Genomic DNA, 17,066 nt, shown 5'->3' with positions numbered 1-17,066 from the left:
CTGAGTGGCAGGCAGTGACTAGCGGGGTACCGCAGGGATCGGTCCTTGGACCCCAGCTATTCACAATATATATTAATGATCTGGACGAGGGAATTGGATGTAATATCTCCAAGTTTGCAGACGACACAAAGCTGGGTGGGCGTGTGTGCTGTGAGGAGGATGCCAAGAATTTCCAGTATGATTTGGACAGGTTGGGTGATTGGGCAGAAGCATGGCAGATGCAATATAACGTGGATAAATGTGAGGTTATCAACTTTGGTGTCAAAAACAAGAAGGCAGATTATTATCTGAATGGCAATAGATTGGGAGAAGGGGAAGTGCAACGAGACCTGAGTGTCCTTGTGCACCAGTCGCTGAAGGTAAGCATGCAGGTGCAGCAGGCAGTTAAGAAGGCAAATGGTATGTCGGCCTTCGTAGCGAGAGGGTTTGAGTACAGGAACAAGGATGTCTTGCTGCAGTTGTACAGGGCCTTGGTGAGACCACATCTTGAGTATTGTGTGCAGTTCTGGTCGCCTTATCTGAGGAAGGATGTTCTTGCCACGGAAGGAGTGCAGCGAAGATTCACCAGGCTGATACCTGGGATGGCAGGAATGACGTATGAAGAGAGATTGGGTCAATTGGGCTTGTACTCATAAGAACATAAGAACATAAGAAATAGGAGCAGGAGTAGGCCAATCGGCCCCTCGAGCCTGCTCCACCATTCAATAAGATCATGGCTGATCTGATCCTAACCTCAAATCTTCTATCACTCTGCATCCACCCGAACCCATGTGATCTCCCGGGAGAGGCGAAAAACCAGATAAAGACCCAATGGCCAATTTGGAGAAAAAATCTGGGAAATTCCTCTCCGACCCATCTAGGCGATCGAAATTCCAGGACTCGCTGGAGTTTAGAAGAATGAGAGGGGATCTCATCGAAACTTATAAAATTCTAACAGGACTAGACAGACTAGATGCTGGAAGGATGTTCCCGATGGTCAGGGAGTCCAGAACCAGGGGTCACAGTCTAAGGATAAGGGGTAAGCCATTTAGGAAAGAGATAAGGAGGAATTTCTTCACCAAGAGAGTGGTGAACCTGTGGAATTCTCTACCACAGAAGGCAGTAGCGGCCAATTCATTAAATATATTCAAGAAGGAGTTGGATATATTTCTTAAAGCTAAAGGGATCAAGGGATATGGGGAGAAAGCAGGGACAGGGTACTGAATTTGGATGATCAGCCATGATCGCATTGAATGGCGGAGCAGGCTCGAATGGCCTATTCTGCTCCTATCTTCTATGTTTCTATGTTTATAATTGGGCTGGGGGTCGCACTCAGTATAGTGGGGAAGGAAAGTCTTCTTAGGCAGTCCCTCGGACCGAGGATGACGCTTCCACATTAAAAATGAGTTCGCAGGTGACTGATTAGTCCAATGCGGGACCTACAGTCTCTGTCACAGGTGGGGCAGACAGTGGTTGAAGGGGCGGGTGGGTGGGGAGCTTGGGTTGATGTGCGCTCCTTGCGCTCCTTGCGCTTGTCTTCCGCTTGCTCCCGGCGAAGAGACTTGAGGTGTTAGGCGCCTTCCCGGATGCTTCTCCTCCACTTTGTGCGGTCTTGGGCCAGGGATTCCCAGGTGTCGGTGGGGATGTTGCACTTTTTCAAGGAGGCTTTGAGGGTGTCCTTGAAGCGTTTCCTCTGCCCACCTGGGGCTCTCTTGCCGTGCCGGAGCTCCGAGTAGAGCGCTTGTTTTGGGAGTCTCGTATCGGGCATGCGGACAATGTGACCCGTCCATCGGAGCTGATTGAGCGTGGACAGAGCTTCGATGCTGGGGATGAAGGAAATGCAGTGGGTGTTGTGGAGATGGATTGTCAAAAGGTGTTTGGTAAGGTGCCGGACAGGAGGCTTGTTGATCAAATTAAGGCCCAAGGTATGAAAGGGAATGGGGCAGCGTGGAGAGGAAGTTGGGTAAAGGGCAGAGAACAGAGAGTAGTGGTTAATGGATGTTCTTCAGGCTGGAGATGTCTGAGGTAATAGATTTAGGAGGAAGAAATACAGGAAATGTACATGAAATGGAAAACTTTGAAAGGAGGAGCAGAGAGAGTTAGGGTGTAAGATTCTAGCTAATGCCTCGTCTTATTAACTTGCAGGTTCATGTGTCCAGTGTCACCAACTTTAATACTCTATTAAGAAGCTGACGGCTTTATATTCTATCATCTTTGGGTTAGATACAGAGTAAAACTCCCTCTACACTGTCCCATCAAACACTCCCAGGGCAGGTACAGCACAGGTTAGATACAGAGTAAAGCTCTCTCTACACTGTCCCATCAAACATTCCCAGGGCAGGTACAGCACAGGTTAGAGACAGAGTAAAGCTCCCTCTGCACTGTCCCATCACACACTCCCAGGGCAGGTACAGCACGGGTTAGATACAGAGTAAAGCTCCCTCTAAACTGTCCCATCAAACACTCCCAGGGCAGGTACAGCACAGGTTAGATACAAAGTAAAGCTCCCTCTACACTGTCCCATCAAACACTCCCAGGGCAGGTACAGCACGGGTTAGATACAGAGTAAAGCTCCCTCTACACTGTCCCATCAAACACTCCCAGGGCAGGTACAGCACGGGTTAGATACAAAGTAAAGCTCTCTCTACACTGTTCCATCAAACACTCCCAGGGCAGGTACAGCACGGGTTAAATACAGAGTAAAGCTCCCTCTACTCTGTCTCATCAAACACTCCCAGGACAGGTACAGCACGGGTTAGTTACAAAGTAAAGCTCCCTCTACTCTGTCTCATCAAATACTCCCAGGGCAGGTGCAGCACGGGTTAGATACAGAGTAAAGCTCCCTCTACACTGTCCCATCAAACACTCCCAGGGCAGGTGCAGCACGGGTTAGATACAGAGTAAAGCTCCCTCTACACTGTCCCATCATACACTCCCAGGGCAGGTACAGCACGGGTTAGATACAGAGTAAAGCTCCCTCTGCACTGTCCCATCAAACACTCCCAGGGCAGGTACAGCACAGTTTAGAATGTAAGTAAAGATCCCTCTGTGATTCTGCAATTATTTACATAGGAGATCCCCAGTACCCACATTCCTGACTATTCAGCAAAATTTTCACAGGGATAAACCTTGCCAGAGATTTCACTGCATTTACACTAATCTCCTGTGTGATAGACTCTCTGGAGTTTAGAAGAATGAGAGGTGATCTCATTGAAACATACAAGATTCTGAGGGGGATTGACAGGGTAGATGCTGAGAAGTTGTTTCCCCTGGTTGGAGTGTCCAGAACTCGGGGGCAGAGTCTCAGGATAAGGGGTCGACCATTCAAGACTGAGATGAGGAGAAATTTCTTCACTCAGAGGGTTGTGAATCTTTGGAATTCTCTGCCCCAGAGGGCTGTGAATGCTGAGTCTTTGAGTATATTCAAGGCTGAGAGAGATAGATTGTTGGACTCTAGGGGAATCAAGGGATACGGAGATCGGGCGGGAAAGTGCAGTTGAGGTCGATGATCAGTCATGATCTTATTGAATGGCGGAGCAGGCTTGAGGGGCCGTATGGCCCACTCCTACTCCTATTTCATATGTTCTTAACCCCAGTCACTGACACCAATCTCCTCCTGTCTGATATAAACCAGCCCCACAGTCACTGACACCAATCTCCTCCTGTCTGAGAAGTACCTGGACTCTGTGTATCAGGAGGTGGTCACACCTATGAAGCTAATTAACTCAGATGTAGCCCATGGTCAGGGACAGGACGGTGTGACTACGAGTGAGGCAGGTACGGGGATCCAGGAGGTAGTGTTGGAGGAGCCGCAGCCCTTGCTCTTGTCCAACAGGTTCGAGGTTCTTACTCCCTGTGGGGACAGGAGCAGGGACTGCAGGGAGGATGAGCAACCTGGCCACAGCACCGTGGAGCGGGGGGCCATTCAAGAGGGGGGAGTAAATAGAAATGTTGTAGTGGTAGGGGATAGTATTATTAGGGGGATAGATAGCGTTCTCTGCAGCCGAGAGCGAGAGTCCCGTAGGCTGTGTTGCCTACCCGGTGCCAGGGTTAAGGACATCTCCTCTGGGCTGGAAAGAAACTTGCAGTGGGAGGGGGTGGATCCAGTTGTTGTGGTCCATGTTGGTACAAACGACATAGATAGGACTAGGAAGCCGGTTCTGTTAAAGGAGTATGAGCAGCTAGGGGTCAAATTAAAAGACAGAACCTCAAGGGTAATAATCTCTGGATTATTACCTGAGCCGTGAGCGAATTTGGCTAGGACAAATAAAATTAGAGAGTTAAATGCGTGGCTCAAAGACTGGTATGGGAGAAATGGGTTTTGCTTCCTGGGACACTGGCACCAGTACTGGGGCAGGAGGGAGCTGTTCCGTTGGGACGGGCTTCACTTGGCCAGTGCTGGGGTTAGAGTCCTGGCGGATCATATAACTAGGGCTGTAGAGAGGGCTTTAAACTAACTAGTGGTGGGGAGGTTCCTAGAGAGCAAATAATAAAAATGACAACAGAGAAGGTCATAGACTTAGGTAGCAGTGGGGAAATTAAAAACCAGAGCATGTCAGGAAGGGGCAGAAGGTATGGAGTAAAAGGTAAAGTAATAAAAAGGGCAAAAGCAGGAACTAAGTGTCACAAAACATATTTGAAAGTTCTCTATCTGAATGCACGTAGCATTCATAACAAAATAGACGAGTTAATGGCACAAATAACTACATATGGGTATGATCTTGTGGCCATTACAGAAACATGGCTGCAGGGTGACAATGCCTGGGAATTAAACATACCAGGTTATTTAACGATCAGGAAGGACCGGCAGGAAGGAAGGGGAGGTGGGGTGGCTATGTTAATACAGGAAGGAATCACTGTAATACAGAGAAATGATATTGGGTCAAAAGATCAGGATAATGAAACAGTTTGGGTGGAGATAAGGAATAATAAGGGGAAAAAATCACTAGTGGGCGTAGTCTATAGGCCTCCGAACAGTGGCAACTCTGTTGGACGGAGTATCAATCAGGAAATAGTTGAGGCTTGTAATAAGGGAACATCTATAATTATGGGGGATTTTAACTATCATATTAATTGGACAAATCAAATTGGGCAGGGCTGCCTTGAGGATGAGTTCATTGAGTGTATTAGGGATGGGTTTCTTGAGCAGTATGTAACTGAACCGACCAGGGGGCAAGCAACCTTAGATCTGGTCCTGTGTAACGAGACAGGATTAATTAAAAATGTCCTAGTAAAGAATCCCCTTGGAATGAATGACCATAACATGGTTGAATTCCATATTCAATTAGAGGGTGAGAAGGTTGGATCTCAAACAAGCTTGCTAAGCTTGAATAAAGGAGACTATGAAGGTATGAGAGCGGAATTGAGTGGAGTGGATTGGGAAAATAGATTAAAGGGTAAGACGATACATGATCAGTGGTGTACATTTAAGGAGTTATTTTACAACTTCCAAAAAATATATATTCCACTGAGAAGAAAAGGGTGTAAAAGAAAAGACAGCCATCCGTGGCTAAGTAAAGAAATTAAGGATAGTATTCAACTAAAAACAAGGGCATATAAGGTAGCCAAATCTAGTGGGTGGATAGAGGATTGGGAAAACTTTAAAAGACAGCAAAAAATAACAAAAAGATTAATAAAGAAAGGGAAGATAGATTATGAAAGTAAATTAGCAAAAAATATAAAAACAGATAGTAAGAGTTTTTAAAGCTTTATAAAAAGAAAAAGGGTGGCTAAAGTAAATGTTGGTCCCTTAGAGGATGAGACCGGCAAATTAATGGTGGGAAATATGGAGATGGCAAAAACACTGAATGAATATTTTGTATCAGTCTTTACAGTAGAGGACACTAAGAATATCCCAACACTGGACAAACAGGGGGCTATAGGGGGGGAGGAGCTAAACATGATCAAAATCACTAAGGAAGTGGTACTCGGTAAAATAATGGGACTCAAGGCGGATAAATCACCTGGACCGGATGGCTTACATCCTAGGGTCTTGAGGGAAGTGGCGGTAGGGATTGTGGATGCATTGGTAATAATTTTCCAAAACTCCCTGGACTCGGCAAAGGTCCCGGCAGACTGGAAAACTGCTAATGTAACACCCTTATTTAAAAAGGGCAGTAGACAGAAGGCTGGAAACTATAGACCGGTTAGCCTAACATCTGTGGTAGGTAAAATTTTGGAGTCCATTATTAAGGAGACAGTAACAGGACATTTGGATAATCATAATTTAATAGGACAAAGTCAGCATGGTTTTATGAAGGGGAAGTCATGTTTGACAAATTTGCTGGAGTTCTTTGAGGAAGTAACATATAGGGTGGATAAAGGGGAACCAGTTGACGTAGTGTATTTAGACTTCCAAAAGGCATTTGACAAGGTGCCACACAAAAGATTATTGCTTAAGATAAAAAAATCACAGGATTGGGGGTAATATTCTGGCATGGATAGAGGATTGGCTATCTAACAGAAGGCAGAGAGTTGGGATAAACGGTTCATTCTCAGACTGGCAATCAGTAACTAGTGGTGTTCCGCAGGGGTCGGTGCTGGGTCCCCAACTCTTTACAATCTATATTAACGATTTGGAGGAGGGGACCGAGTGTAACATATCAAAGTTTGCAGATGATACTAAGATGGGGGGGAAAGTAGTGAGTGAGGACATAAAAAACATGCAAGGGGACATAGACAGGCTAAGTAAGTGGGCAGAGATTTGGCAGATGGAACACAATACTGGAAAGTGTGAGGTTATGCACTTTGGCAGGAAAAATCGTAGAGCAAGTTATTACCTTAATGGCAAGAAACTGGAAAGTACTGAAGTACAAAGGGATCTGGGGGTCCTGGTGCATGAAACTCAAAAGGTTAGTATACAGGTGCAGCAAGTGATTAAGAAGGCCAATGGAATGTTGGCTTTCATTGCTAGGGGGATAGAATATAAAAACAGGGAGGTATTGCTTCAGTTGTACAAGGTATTGGTGAGACCACACCTGGAATACTGCATACAGTTTTAGTGTCCATACTTAAGAAAAGACATACTTGCTCTCGAGTCAGTACAAAGAAGGTTCACTCGGTTAATCCCGGGGATGAGGGGATGGACATATGAGGAGAGGTTGAGTAGATTGGGACTCTACTCATTGGAGTTCAGAAGAATGAGAGGCGATCTTATTGAAACATATAAGATTGTGAAGGGGTTGGATCGGGTGGATGCTGGGAGAATGTTCCCGATGATGGGTGAAACTAGAACTAGGGGGCATAGTCTTAGAATAAGGGGCTGCTCTTTCAAAACTGAGATGAGGAGGAACTACTTCACTCAGAGGGTGGTAGGTCCATGGAATATGCTGCCTCAAAAAGCTGTAGAAGCTACATCATTACATAAATTTAAAACAGAAATAGACAGTTTCCTAGAAGTAAAGGGAATTAAGGGTTACGGGGAGCGGGCAGGAATTTGGACATGAGTCTAGGTTCGGATCGGTCATGGCCCTGTGGGTAGCGGAGCGGGCCCAGGGGCCATGTAGCCTGATCCTGCTCCTATTTCGTGTGTCTAATTCTGTTAGATTCAGGAGATGGTTCTGTGATAGTAGATTGGCGGTTAGGATCAGATCAGCCATGATCTTATTGAATGGCGGAGCAGGCTCGAGGGGCCGATTGGCCTACTCCTGCTCCTATTTCTTATGTTCTTATGATATAAACCAACCCCACAGTCACTGACACCAATCTCCTCCTGTCTGATATAAACCAGCCCCACAGTCACTGACACCAATCTACTGTCTGATATAAACCAACCCCAATCACTGACACCAATCTCCTCCTGTCTGATATAAACCAACCCCACAGTCACTGACACCAATCTCCTCCTGTCTGATATAAACCAGCCCCACAGTCACTGACACCAATCTCCTCCTGTCTGATATAAACCAACCCCAATCGCTGACACCAATCTCCTGTCTGATATAAACCAACCCCACAGTCACTGACACCAATCTCCAGTGTATGTCAGACTGAAGTTGCTTACAATCCTCATGAGCTTTTATGCTATTCCTAGTTGAGTTCAAGATCTCCAATGAAACACTCCACACACCTTACTCCCCAAGCACTGGATTTATTTTTAATATGTAGATTCCACAATAATACAACTCCTATACTAAATGAGTGCAAAATATTCATATGGGAGATTCTACAAAGGAATGCATTTGTAATATTCTTACAATATTACATTTATATAGCAAGACTCATAATCTAACAAGCTGTATCCATGAACTCAGACTTTGATAATTGCCAAGCCTGGGAGGCACAAAAGGATGTTCGACTCTTTTAAAAGGCCAATTAGAATGACATTGTCTTCAATTGATGTCACATTACCGAGCGGGCCCCCTTTTTAAAGAGATACAAACAATCAACTCCAAATTTTAATTAAATCAGATCCGAATACTGTTGCTGGTGTTGACAATTGACTCCAGTCCCTCCGGTGCCCACCGGTCACGGAAGGCCTCCAGCGTCCCGGCGGACACCGCATGCTCCCTCTCCAGGGACAGCCCGAAGGATGATCCACCTTGGCTGTAGCCATCAGCTTTCTTCTTCCCGGGGTGCTCTCTGACCTAAGCTGCAAACTGTTCCTGTATTTAAAGCCCAATCAGGTACAGCCCATGTGACCCTGGTTCCCTCAGCCAATCAAACCATTGAGCTGAAAGACATTCATCAAACAAAGCATTCCATTGGATGGCTGTTTAGGGTTCATCGAGTAACCGCTTCCTGTTCATTGGAGCTACGAGGAATCTGCGAGTCAGAACAATGTCAGAGTTTGCTTTTACTGGGGCATTTCAAGAAACAAATAGCCTTCACGGTTCCGCTCAGTCCACACAGGCAGAGTTCTCAGCTCTGCTGGTTCTGTTCACACGAGGTCTGTTTCAGCTTAAAAGGGATAATTGGAGCCTGTTCTGTCTGAGGTGATTACAAGCTAATAGTTCACTAGACACGAGTCTTTAATACAAAGTCCACTAATATTAAACATACATGTATATAAAACAAGGCAAGACTTTACTTTTATGACTCTATTTCATATTAAATCTGATCTTCTAATAAAGCCCAGCTTTCTTACCGTCCACTCCTGGAGGCCCCACTCCCTGAGCCTACAACCTTCAGCAGGGTCAGTGGTGGAGTTCCACAGCGGGAGTGATCCCAGAGCAACTGTCGGGATCGCACCCCCGTGGATGTTACGGGTCGTGTATTTTTAGTTATCCTGGTGTCTAACACACACACATCAATAAAACAGGGAATTCCTGGAAACACGCTGCAGGTCCTTCTTTATCTGGAGATCAAATGTCTGTTGTATAATTGTACCAGCAGTTAACAGGCTCCTGTGAACTCCTCCATCTGCTATTTTAATGTAGGCTTTAACTAATTTATTTTAAACGGGTTTAGATTAAATGGGTTAATGCCTGCCTTAAAATGGTAGACTCAGGACTGTCAGACAATCATGTTAAATTTTCGTGGAATAATTACCTGTGATTTTTAGACTAGAAACTTAAACCTGCCGTTTCACTTTCAGTCAGGAGCAGATTGCAGTTTTACACCAATCTCTGATTTGACAGCACGTTTCCAGCATTCACCGTTGTTCTTCCTGACTCTAAACACAGTTGTAAAGGAGCCTTCTGTTCAGTGTATAGGAGCTCTGAACCATGGAAGAGAGCGGCTGGGACACATTTCTTACAGGCCTCAAGATTAACTCACACGGGGACTTTGCTGTCAGTGAAGAGAGACGAGAAAGACCAAAGTGCCGTTTGCCCCTCTCAGTGTGGCCCTGAAGGACTGTGTCCAGGCTGGAGTTCTGTTCCCGCCGTACGATCCTCCCCCAGATTGTCCTTTCTGAGCTCCAGCCAGGTGATGCTAAACACTCAGGTGGGAAAGAAGAAAATCTACAAAAATGTGTTTTAAACAAAGCTGATTATTTGACATATATAAAAGAAAGACTTGCATTTATATAGCGCCTTTCACGACCTCAGGACATCCAAAAGCGCTTTATAGGCAATGAAGTACTTTTGAAGTGGAGTCACTGTTGTAATGTGGCAGCCAATTTGCATACAACAAGCTCCCACAAACAGCAACATGATAATGTCTAGGTAATCTTATTTTTTTTGTTATGTTGATTGAAGGATAAATATTGACCAGGACACCGGGGATAACTCCCCTGCTCTTCTTCGAAATAGCGCCATGGGATATTTTACATCCACCTGAGAGGGCAGATGGGGCCTCAGTATAACATCTCCAGAATATTAAATTCCAGCCCAGTTATAGGGGTTATTAACATCAGCAGAAACAAACCCCAACTGTCAGAATGAACACGGTTCAGTCCTGGATGTGATTAACAGCAACAATAACAGCAGAATCCAACCCATGCAGGCACATGTGAACTCGCTGGTGTCTCAGCAGGTTGGATGAATCAATGAATCTCTTCCCACACACAGAGCAGGTGAACGGCCTCTCCCCAGTGTGAACATGCTGGTGTTTCAGTAGTTGGGTTGAATGAGCGAATCCCTTCCCACACATGGAGCAGGTGAACGGCCTCTCCCCAGTGTGAACTCGCTGGTGTGTCAGCAGATCCTTTTTGCTTTTAAAGCTCTTCTCACAGTCAGAACATTTAAAAGGTCTCTCATCAGTGTGAACAAGCTGGTGTTTAGTAAGCTGGGATGACTGAGTGAATCCCTTCCCACACACGGAGCAGGTGAATGGCCTCTCCCCAGTGTGGGTGCGCTGGTGTACAGTGAGGTCAGATGATCGCCTGAACCCAGTCCCGCAGTGAGAGCACCTGAACGGTCTCTCATCAGTGTGAACACGTTGATGGCATGTCAGTTCCCCGGAACTTTTATAGCACTTCCCGCAGTCCGGGCATTTAAAAGGTCTCTTGTCAGTGTGAACTCGCCGGTGTTTCAGCAGGGCAGAGGAATGAGTGCATCCCTTCCCACACTCGGAACAGGTGAACAGTGTCTCCCCGGTGTGACTGCGTCGATGAATTTCCAGCTCAAACGGGTAACTGAATCCCTTCCCACAGTCTCCACATTTACACGGTTTCTCCCCGGTGTGACTGCGTTTGTGTCTCGACAGGCCAGATGATCGACTGAAGCCTCGTCCACATTGAGAACACGTGTACGGTTTCTCCCCACTGTGAACGGTGCTTTTTGCTTCCATGTTCAAAGGCTGATGATATTCAGGTCCCAATGAATCAAGTGACTCTGTCAGATCTTGATGTGAGGTTTTGTTTGAGTCTCCCGTCTTCAAATCCTCCCTTTCTAATATCCTGTAAAATGAATTTAAAACAGGAAAAAGGGAGCGTGAGAGAGAACCCACAAAAACAACAAAGGCAAGTTGTGAAATTGAGCTCAATGAATCAGGTCATTTGTGGGGTCGGCACCAGAAAAAAGTGACCATGAAAACTGCCGGATTGTCGTAAAAACCCATCTGGTTCACTGATGTCCTTCAGGGCAGGTAACCTGCCACCAGTCTGGGCCGACACACGACTCTGGCCTCTATGGGAGGAGAGAGAGAGAGAGAGAGGGCGAGGGCTCGAAGGAGAGAGACTTTATACAACTTTGACAAAACCTCCCAAACCCACAACCTCCAACTCGTAGAAGGACAAGGGAAGCAGGTACATGGGAACACAATCACCACCAAGTTCCCCTCCCAGTCACACACCATCCTGACTTGGACAAATATCACCGTTCATTGCTGAGTCAAAATCTGGTAACTCCTGGCATTGTGGGAGTACCTTCACCACACGGACTGCAGCAGTTCAAGAAGAAGGCCCACCACCCCCTCCTCAACAGGACACTGGGGATTGGCAACATATGCTGGCCTTGTTAGCAATGCCCATATCCCAAGAATTAATTTTTAAAATCTGTAGATGTAAAACGGATTAAAAGCCTCTAACAGAAATACTTGTTCCTAAAACAATAATCTTTTACATTGTAGGGACAGTGTCTGTTTAACAACCAAATCTCCCCCAGAATCCACCTTCCTTGACAGTCTCACATTGGAAATTGTTGGGTCCTCCTGGGCTCAGAAGTCCTGGGGGTTAAACCCAGCAGCTTCTCCTCCATCTCCACTCCAGCTCAAACTGAAGCAACAAAAAGACCTACACAGGCGGCCAGGGACCGACTTCCGCATCCAGCACCCGCCCTGATACAAGCCGGCTCTGCATTGGCGGTTCTGCTGTGTCGATCCAGTTGTGGTTTCTCCTGTCTGGGGGAGGCGCTGCACCCTGGGTTTCCTGGTGCCCGGGCCCGGCCGCTCTGATTCGGGGCCTGAGACGCGCACTCGGTGTTGCTGAGGCCGCGCTCGGCCCCGCTCAGTGTCCTGCAGCCGCACCGCGCATGCTCCGCGCAGGAAGGCGCTCTCCGGGGACCAGCCCTTCCCGCGCCTGCGCGCTGCGCCCCTGCTGATGGACATAAGCCGTATTCAGCCTCGCGGGGCACTCTGGGTAACGGCATCCGCCATGTTCAGTATTGCATTTCCCTGGCGTTCCAATTCTGAGTTTCAGACACTTCAGTGCCAAGTGGACCAGGTGTTTAAAGCTCATTCATTTCCCTCGCTTCATGTCGCTGTTAGTTAAAGGTACAGAGATTGATTTCCCTCATTGTGCCTCTGTGATATTTAGAGAAAGAAAGACTTGCATTTATATAGCGCCTTTCACGACCAGCGGACGTCCCAAAGTGCTTTACAGCCAATTAAGTACTTTTGAAGTATAGTCACTGTTATAATGTAGGAAACGTAGCAGCCAATTTGCACACAGCAAGCTCCCACAAACAGCAATGTGATAATGACCAGATAATCTGTTTCTGTGATGTTGATTGAGGGATAAATATTGGCCAGGAGAACGGGGATAACTCCCCTGCTCTTCTTCGAAACAGTGCCCTGGGATCTTTTACGTCCATTCAAAAGAGCAGACGGGATCTCGGTTTAACATCTCATCTAAAAGGCAGCACCTCTAGCAGTGCAGCAGCTCAGTACCGCACTGGAGAGTCAGCCTACATTTCTGAGCTCAAGTCTCAGGAGTGGGAACTTGACCCCACAAGCCATTACTGACTCAAAGGTGAGGGTGCTACCAACTGAGCCACGGCCTGACACAAGCACAATGGTTCACCTCTCTACACCTATAGTAGTTAAAGTAACATCCTTCCTGTTAGTAGTGAGCCACATTCTGTACTGGGGGAGACTGCTTTCTATTTTGGTGGCTTCAGCTTTTTACATAGAAACATAGAAGATAGGAGCAGGAGTAGGCCATTCGGCCCTTCGAGCCTGCTCTGCCATTCAATGAGATCATGGCTGATCATCCAAATTCAGTACCCTGTCCCTGCCTTCTCCCCATATCCCTTGATTCCTTTAGCCTCAAGAAACATATCCAACTCTTTCTTGAATATCTTTAATGAACTGGCCTCCACCGCCCTCTGTGGCAGAGAATTCAACAGGTTCACCACTCTCTGGGTGAAGAAATTCCTCCTCATTTCTGTCCTAAATGGCTTACCCCTTATCCTTTGACTATGACCCCTGGTTCTGGACTCCCCGGCCATCAGAAACATCCTTTCTGCATCTAGTCTGTCCAGACCTGACAGAATTTTATAGGTTTCGATGAGATCCCCTCTCAATCTTCTAAACTCCAGTGAGTATAAGCCCAATCGACACAATCTCTCCTCGTATGTCATTCCTGCCATCCCAGGTATCAGCCTGGTGAATCTTCGCTGCACTCCCTCCATGGCAAGAACGTCCTTCCTCAGGTAAGGTGACCAAAACTGCACACAATACTCAAGGTGTGGTCTCACCAAGGCCCTGTACAACTGCAGCAAGACATCCTTGTTCTTGTACTCAAACCCTCTTGCTACGAAGGCCAACATGCCATTTGCCTTCTTAACCGCCTGCTGCACCTGCATGCTTACCTTCAGCGACTGGTGCACAATAACACCCAGGTCTCGTTGCACTTCCCCTTCTCCCAATCTATTGCCATTCAAATAATAATCTGCCTTCCTGTTTTTGCCACCAAAGTGGATAACCTCACATTTATCCACATTATAGTGCATTTGCCATGTTTCTGCCCAATCACCCAACCTGTCCAAATCATATTGGAGTTTCACGACATCCTCCTCACAGCTTAACCTCCCACCCAGCTTTGTGTCGTCTGCAAATTTGGAGATATTACATCCAATTCCCTCGTCCAGATCATTAATATATATTGTGAACAGCTGGGGTCCTAGGATCGATCCTTGCGGTACCCCACTAGTCACTGCCTGCCACTCGGAAAATGACCCGTTTATTCCAACTCTTTGCTTTCTGTCCGCCAACCAGTTCTCTATCCAAGTCAATACCTTGCCCCCAATCCCTTGTGCCTTAATTTTGCACACCAATCTCTTATGTGGGACCTTATCGAAAGCCTTCTGAAAGTCCAAATACACCACATCCACTGGTTCTCCCTTATCTATTTATCAGTTACATCCTCAAAAAATTCCAGTAGATTAGTCAAGCATGATTTACCTTTTGTAAATCCATGTTGACTTTGTCCGATCCTGTCACTGCTTTCCAAGTGCTCTGCTATTACATCATTTATAATAGACTCTAGCATTTTCCCCACTCCCGATGTCAGGCTTACCGGTCTATAATTCCCCACTTTTTCTCTACCACCTTTTTTGAATAGTGGGGTAACATTAGCTACCCTCCAATCCATGGGTACTGTTCCAGAGTCTATTGAGTTCTGGAAGATGACCAGCAATGCATCTACTATCTCTAGGGACACTTCCTTAAGTACCCTGGGATGTAGACCATCAGGCCCTGAGGATTTATCGGCTTTCAGTCCCATCAATTTTCCTAACACCATTTCCCTACAGATACTGATTTCTTTCAGTCCCTCCCTCTCATTAGACGTTATGTTCCCCGGCATCTCTGGGAGGTTATTTGTGTCCTCCTTTGTGAAGACAGAACCAAAGTATGTATTTAGTTGGTCTGCCATTTCCTTGTTTCCCATTATAAGTTCCCCTGATTCTGACTGTAAGGGACCTACGCTTGACTTCACCAATCTTTTTCTCTTCACATATCTATAAAAGCTTTTACAGTCAGTTTTTATGTTCCCTGCAAGCTTACTCTCATATTCTATTTTCCCTTTCTTAATTAATCCCTTTGTCCTCCTTTGTTGAATCCTAAATTGCTCCCAGTCCTCAGGATTATTGCTTTTTCCAGCCAATTTATATGTCCTCTCCTTGGATCTTATGCTATCCCTAATTTCCCTTGTTAGCCACGGTTGAGTCACCTTTTCTGTTTTATTTTTATGCCAAACTGGGATGAACAAATTCTGCAGCTCATCCATTCGGTCTTTGAATGTTTGCCATTGCCTATCCACCGTCAATCCTTTGAGTGCCATGTCCCAATCAATCCTACCCAACTCGCTCCTCAGATCATCATAGTTTCCTTTATTTAAATTCAGGACCCTAGTCTCTGAGTCAAATACTTCATTCTCCATCTTAATGAAGAATTTGATCATATTATGATCGCTCCGACCCAAGGGGCCTCGTACAACAAGATTGCTAATTAATCCTTTCTCATTATATAATACCCAGTCTAAGATGGCCTGATCTCTGGTTGGTTCCTCGACATATTGGTCCAGGAAGCCATCCCGTAAACACTCCAGGAATTCCTCCTCCACAGTATTGTTACTAATTTGGTTGGCCCAATCTATATGTAGATTAAAGTCACCCATGATGACTGCTGTGCCCTTATTGCACACATCTTTAATTTCCCTTTTAATGCCATCCCCAACCTCCGCCTTACTGTTTGGAGGTCTATAAAGCACTCCCACTAATGTTTTTTTCCCCTTGGTATTTCTCAATTCTACCCATACAGATTCCACCTCATCAGAGCTAATATCCTTCATTACAATTGTATTAATCCCTTCTTTAACCAGTAATGCTACCCCTCCTCCCTTTCCTTTTTGCCTATCTTTCCTGAATATCGAATACCCCTGGATGTTGAGTTCCCAGTCTTGGCCATCCTTGAGCCACGTTTCCGTAATCCCAACCAAATCATATTAGTTTACCTCTATTTGCGCAGCCAATTCATCCACCTTATTACAACTGCTCCTCGCATTAAGACACAAAGCCATCAGGCTTGTTTTTTTAACACTCTTAGACCTATTAGAATTATTATTTATTGTGGCCATGTTTGATTTAAACCGTTGATTTCTCTGACTGCCACTTTTGTTTTTCTCCTTCCTATCTTTTGCTTTTATCCCTGTTTTCCTTTCCTCTGTCTCCCTGCTCAGGTTTCCAACCCCCTGCCATTTTAGTTTAAACCCCCCCGAACAGTGCGAGCAAACCTCCCCGCAAGGATGTTTGTCCCGCTCTGGTTCAGGTGCAACCCGTCTGACTTGTACAAGTCCCACATTCCCCAGAAGCAGGCCAATGATCCAGGAAACTAAAGCCCTCCCTCCTGCACCAACTCTTTAGCCATGCATTCATCTGCTCTATCCTCCTATTCCTATACTCACTAGCATGTGGCACCAGGAGTAATCCAGAGATTACAACCTTTGAGGTCCTTCTCTTTAATCTGCTACCCAGCTCCCTAAATTCTTGCTGCAGGACCTCATCCCTCTTCCTACCCATGTCGTTAGTCCCAATGTGAACCACGACCTCTGCCTGTTCACCCTCCCCCTTCAGAATGCCCTGCAGCCATTCAGTGACATCCTTGACCCTGGCACCAGGGAGGCAACAAACCATCCTGGAGTCACGTCTACGGCCACAGAAACGCCTATCTGTTCCCCTTACGATAGAATCCCCTACCACTATTGCTCTCCCACTCTTTTTCCTCCCTTCCTGAGCAGCAGAAGCACCCCTGGTGCCAGGAAGTTGGTTGCTGCTGCCTTCCTCTGGTAAGTCATCCCCCTCAACAGTATCCAAATTGGTACACCTGTTTGAAAGGGGGATGGCCACAGGGGTCCCCTGCACTCCCTGCCTGCCTCTACTGCTCTGCCTGATGGTCACCCATGTCCCTTCTGCCTGTGCAGCCCTACCCTGCGGTGTGACCAACTCACTATATGTGTTATCCATGACTCTCTCAGCATCATGAAT

At 46.3% G+C, this 17,066-nt stretch overlaps 1 pseudogene across 1 annotated transcript in view; it reads right to left on the bottom strand.

Moving 5' to 3' along the window:
- The window catches only part of LOC147118839 (uncharacterized), a 21,202-nt pseudogene extending 8,804 nt beyond the window's left edge, over positions 1-12,398 (bottom strand). Inside the window, exons 1-2 of the transcript XR_015077959.1 lie at positions 11,992-12,398; positions 10,372-11,260 (exon numbers count right to left, since the gene is read on the bottom strand). The product of XR_015077959.1 is annotated as an uncharacterized LOC147118839 (transcript). The remainder of the gene's footprint in view (positions 1-10,371; positions 11,261-11,991) is intronic.
- Between the last annotated feature and the right edge of the window lie 4,668 nt (positions 12,399-17,066).

The sequence above is a fragment of the Somniosus microcephalus genome, chromosome 4 (genome assembly GCF_052327205.1).
Source record: "Somniosus microcephalus isolate GS21.2 chromosome 4, FLI_Smic_1.0, whole genome shotgun sequence".
Lineage (NCBI taxonomy): Eukaryota > Metazoa > Chordata > Chondrichthyes > Squaliformes > Somniosidae > Somniosus > Somniosus microcephalus.
The sequence above is the reverse complement of the archived record's forward strand: the minus strand, read 5'-3'. Positions and strand labels throughout refer to the sequence as shown.